The 6,178-nt window shown below is 30.3% G+C and overlaps 1 pseudogene; it reads left to right on the top strand.

The window, feature by feature from the left end:
• LOC11445487 (uncharacterized) lies at positions 1–2,000 on the top strand (annotated as a pseudogene).
• The last annotated feature ends 4,178 nt before the right edge of the window (positions 2,001–6,178 follow it).

The raw sequence follows: 6,178 nt of genomic DNA, 5'->3' as shown, positions 1-6,178 counted from the left end.
ATGAGAGATTACAATGTTGCAATTGAACGGCTCAAAGATGTTTAAAATTTAAGTAATTCTAACTTTGGTGTCAGAGTTGCTGCTTATGAAGCTGAGGATAGTATGGTGTCAGTTGTAGCTGATGAATGTGTAACAACCCGATTTTTCGTTAGATTTATTTTAATTACTTTTATTATGTGTTTTATGTGTTTGTGTGTGATTATTCATCATTGGATGCATTTTCATGGTTTCCGTATTAGAAAGGTATTTTAGTCATTTTGTGAGAACGGGTAAATTATAAGTTTTGGTGAAAGTTACTTTAGTGGTTAGTGAGAATAGTTGTTTTACTAAGTTACTAGAGTAAAATTAAGATTTTACCGTTTAGTGACCGTTAGTGATATTTTACCGTTATTAGTGAATTACCGTTAGAGTGTAGAAGCATTTAAGATGTGAATAGAAATGAGTTAAGTCCATTGAGTGGAGGGTTAGGCCCATTAAGGAGACTTGGTATAAAAACCTACACTTATGAGAAATTTCCTCACACTTTCATTCATAAGATATTTTTTTTTAGAGAACAAAGAGAGAAAGTGGGAGCAAGAGGAGAAAAGGGTTAGAGAGAAGAGGACTTGAAGAATCGAGGGTTGAGAGAAAATCTAGGAGCAAAATTGAAGCCTAAGCTAGAGAGATTAACCTACTAAGGTAAGGGGGTTAGAATTCATCATAATTACTTATTGTAATTTTGAATTATTTGTATGAAAAGTGCTTAATTGGATGAATTGATTAATTGTTCATAAATGATGAAATTCGTGCTCTAATTATGATGTCATGTTTAGATGTATGAAGTTATGGATAATTAAATTGTTGTTGGTTGAATTACATGTTCAAAGTATGTAAAATGGGTATGTGTTGAAAATATGCTCAATTGGTGAATTACGCATTGTTGTTGATGAATTGTGATAAGTTTCATGATCAATTGTTGTTGTTGTTGTTAAGTCATGTGGTTGATGATAATTCATGGCTTGGGTTGCATAATTCATTATTTTGTTATAGAGAAATGAGATGTTGTTGGTGTTTTGATGAAAATGGTGAATTGATCCAATTGTCAAGTGTTTTCAAGTTTGATTGAGTCTTTGTGAGTCTTTCTAGTCATATTGACCTACTAAATTGGTGGATATCGGAAGCTTTTTCCGATATCGGTGTTTAGAGTTAGTCGGCTCTGATCTAGGCTTCGTTGTTTCGGTCTAGATTACCTTTTATTTTAGACTTTTGTTATGTTTGGAGATTACCCGTATGTTGAGATTTTTGAGATTTCATATATGTTGATGTAATAATTGATTCATGACATGTATCTTTAGATTACTCTGGTTTATATTCTGCTGCAACTGTTGAAGTTTATATACATGTTTATGGTTTTGAATTTTTGTATGATGTGTAGCCTCTATTTCTTGAATAAGTGTATTATTCGCATGTTTAATTGCTTTAATAGAAATAGGAGTGTTACATAATGTATGACCATGTTGAAGAAAGAAATAAAAGAAATAAGTTATGATTCTAAGACCTTAAATGTTCATGCTAGATTGCTCAAAGGACTTATTGAACTTGTGAAATGAGATATTGACTTTGCAAAAACCTTTTTTGATAAATCTCCCTGCACCAATATATGTATGTGATGGCGCTGCTGCTCAATCGTATACAAAGTTCCTGCATAGAAGAAATAATTTCTCAAAGGCAAAAAAGATTTATAATTTTCTTATAAAAGAAGCCACCAAACTTAAAGAGAGAGGCAATGCCTACTTAGGTGGAGCCAACATCAATATAGAGGGCTTAATGATTCAAAACATGTGTGCTTTCGAACAACTTAAGTCCTATTTGTGTAACTACAATATATAGAAAAGCACTTTATGACAACATTGACTAAAGCAGAACATGTCTATGGAGAAAAACATTCAAAGGTGGGGGTTGTCTTAACATGTGTGCTTCTTGTGTATAAAGTCGCCAAAGGAAATTCAGCTTTGATTTAAAATGGTCTTTCCGTGAAAGTTTCAAAGTGTTTGAATTTTCAAGAAATGCAGAACTACTCGTTCTATTAAATAGATCGAGAGATAAAGCAATAACAACAACAACAATAAAACATTATCGGACTAGGTGGGGAGAGTGAAGAAATAAATATTTGTCCAGCTGTCAATGTTCGTATTTGTCCGCTTCTATAGATTGATTCATCTTATGTTGTGTATGTCTTACAGTTGTAGGTTTAGTTTTTTTTTTGTTACATCTATAGGTTTAGGTTTGAGTTATGATAAATGAAAAAAAGATGCCAATTTTTTTGAATATATTCGCACTGCTCTTATAGTTAATATGTCATTTTGATGAAAGTGGTGAATACAATTATTTGAATTTAATTGTTAATTTGTTGTGGTTTGAATATATATATAAAAAAAATAGCCGCTATGAAAATATACAACATTTTTATAAAGTACATATTTCGTTACTCTATGATTTTTTTTATATATTACACACTTTTAGTGTATATGGTTATATATATATGTGTGTGTTTTTATTAATAAATTAATTCAAAACTACTAATTATATTCAATCAATTTTAAAATGAGTTTTGTATGTCTTTTATCCAACAAAATTAATTATAAGTAGAAATGTCATTTTGTCGATAAAAAAAGTAAAAATATTTTAATCGTTTATTTGTTATATATGATGTGTATACAACCGAAGAATTATGTATACATGTTTGCTCATTATCCTTTTGTACCATATGATCTATTTCAAAATATTTATCAAAACATAATAATCATTACTACATTCGTAATTAATAAAATAATATATACTATATCCATTCATTTATACACTTTCTGAGAACATTTTTCCATTTCATACTCATCTCTCCTTATATTTCCAATAATTAGTCAAGTCAATATGGACATTTCCTATGTTTGTTCATCAACATTGTTTAGAAAGTCGAGCAGTTTTGCTTTTTTCAATTGCTTGTTTATAAGACCAATTAAAACTATTTTTTGTCTATACAAGTATTGTTGTTGGTTATTGTGTGTAGTGAAGTTCTCTCTTTCTCAATTGTTTGTGGTTTATGTTTGATTGACTTTCTGATAATGAGTTGATACTGCTCTGGTTTTTTGATAGGCTAGTACCATATAGAAGTCTTTTTCATCAGATTTCAAGTCATATTTTCTTGTGTTTAGATTTCAAAAAGAAATGAACACTAGTATAGTCAACGATTCGATAGCTTTAATAAAACATAAAATAGATGAAAAAGAGAAAAGGAGGTTGAGGAAACAACATTCAGTGTTATTAGTGTTGTCACTATGCTATTATGTGCAATGACTTGGTATTATGACACATATTTTGTTAAGGAACATAAACTAATTTTATTGAACAATTAAGAGTTAGTAAAGGGGCATTTTTAAAGCTTTATAAGATTTTAAAAAAGAAAGGATAATTGGTAAGGAAAAGAAATGTTCTTACAATTGAAGTTATGACAATGTTTTTGCATATCCTTGCTCACGACCTAAAATATAGAGTAGTGTAATTTTTGTTACTCTAGATCCAAAGAAATAATTGGTAGGCTGTTTAATAACGTCATTTAAACTGTTATGAAAGTGAGTTAGGAATATTTGAAGTTTCACGATTATATATAGATGGTCCAAAGGCAAATAGATGAAAATGGTTTGAGATAAGTTTGAAATTTGTTTGACCATTTGAGTAGCTATTGTTGCTATATATATATATATATATATATATATATATATATATATATCTGTGTGTGTGTGTGTTATGTTATTAGAATTCAATTGAAGCACTTGATGAGTCACATATCTCAGCGACAGTTGTTGCAGAATATAAGCATAGATATCGTAATATAAAGGTTGGCATATCAACAAATGTCTTAGGAGTAAATAAATGCAACCTTTAGCACAAGTTAGTGTCCACGGAACATAACACATGCCTAACATACACCTTATTTGTTTATTCATCGTTGTTTGATTTTACTGTTTTCTCGCATGTCTTTGAGAGAATGACTTTATTCTTTTAATACCATCTATGAGAACAAATGGATTAGCTGCAAAAGTATTATGAATCCAATCTTTTAAACCTACTGCATTTCCTACGAATATTTTTCATTTTTGTTTGTTATCAATTTTTTTTTTTGTAAAATGTTAGCTTTGGAACAAATACATCTATATGAATTTATCCAAGTTTTTTCTTTGATTTGTGCAATTGATGATTGAAGGATAACGACTATGGTTGAACTTGTGACTATGAAATGATGACAGTTACAATTGAGCTTTGTTACTATACTTGTATATACCACATTTGTTGTGGGAATTATTACATTTAGTAGTTATTTCTAGTCTATAAACATTATTTAAGACGAGTAAAATAACATCTAGATACGTTGGTAATAATTCAATAAATGAAAGGATAACGACTATGATTGCAAGAAAATATTAAAGTGAACGATTGTAAAAAAAAATAAAGTGAATTAAATTGAGTCAAGAAATTTAATAAATCATGATAGATTAAATTTCAATTAATTACTTTTTTAGGAGTTTTTTTGTTAATTAGTTTTAAAATGGAAGTAATTATAAGAAATAAAATTAAATTAAAGAAAGGAATTCAATTACTTTGTCATCTAAACAATGATTTTGAAAAATGAAGGAATTCATTCACTTTATCCAAACAATGAATTTTGAAAATGAACGAAATTCAATTGAAGCATTTGAATTTCTTAGGATTTCAAATTCTCTTGAATTTTCAAATCCTCTATCCAAACACACTCTAAGATCATATACATTTTTATCGCAAAAAAAAAAGATCATATATTATTATTTATTAGGAATGAAGTTTATGTTATATTACCGATCATGTCGACATAAGATTGCAATTTATGGTGGTGTTGAATGACTTTAAAGTGTAGGACCTTCATGGCAGGTTGTGCCACTGATCCATTAGGCTGAAATGTGCGCGTGTGTGTGTGTATGAATTGATGTCTCTAAGTTAGTATTTATAGTGTATGTTTAGGGTTTTGGTCTTTAAACCTTTACTTGGAGAGTTGTCCCTAGGGGAAAGCAGTAAGCAGATCGTGGGAAAATATTATTAGATCTGAACTAGATGGTCCAAATGATTTTAAGGGATCATTATTCCAGTGCAGTCAAGGGCCATATATGTGCCATGCTCCTTCTGAACGTACGAGGAGTGAAGTCCAGACTTAGTCATGGTTGGACCTGAGCCTAGACCATAACAATTGCCCGAAGCTATAAACTGAGGGGGGAGTCAAATGATATGAGCTTTCATAATGTGAGGTTCGATTTGTCTAAGCGGTCCAAATGTCATTTTATTTCTCAAGCCTTCATATCTTATGTTGTAAGCTTGAGGTCGTTGGTACATGTGTTATGAGTTCACAACGTGAGGTCCATCTTAAGCTATAAACACATTGAATTCTTAAAGCATGCCATTGTTGTTGTGAAAATAAAAGGTAAATGCTAAACTATTCGGTAGAATGAAATAAATGTGATAGTGATTTGGTTTAATAATAAACTACCACACATGATAGTAAACCAACAACAAAAGTAGTTGTCTATCCAAAGCAATCTAAATTTTAGTTCATTTCGCTAAATGAAATCAAAAGCAGTAGGGGATTCATGTGGTTAGATAACAAAATGGTGAAGTAGATGTTCAAAGTTGGTTGTCATCATAAACTTTAAAAATAAGAGAGTTCTAAGACATTATCATATTTATATACTGTTATAGATATAAAAAAAATGGCGGAACACTTTGATTTTTATGCGATTTACATTGCACAAATAGTTCCTATGGTCAATGACGCTCTAAAACTTGTATAAATTAGTGTGTCTATTTTCATAAGCAGTAAAACACATCAAAAAAACTCTTAAAATTATCTAAAAGACGTGAACACCAAGATGTTATTATGAGCTAGATCCTGCTGCTTCGGCAGTAGAAATATGTCAGTTGGCAAGACAACGTGATCTAACTCAAAACAATCCTCTTGAAAGATCTTGCCTCTCATCATTATGCTGCAAATCTGACTACTAAGAGGTTGTTGTGAACCTGACCCAGTTGACATGCTGATTGAAATATGTGAGTTGACAGACCAGCTGGATAAAGTACAAAAACACCTCTTCAAAGACCTTCCCAAAAATTTCATCACTGA

Source organism: Medicago truncatula, chromosome 4 (assembly GCF_003473485.1).
Source record: "Medicago truncatula cultivar Jemalong A17 chromosome 4, MtrunA17r5.0-ANR, whole genome shotgun sequence".
NCBI lineage: Eukaryota > Viridiplantae > Streptophyta > Magnoliopsida > Fabales > Fabaceae > Medicago > Medicago truncatula.
Note: the sequence above shows the minus strand (reverse complement) of the source record. Positions and strands in the feature narration are given on the sequence as shown.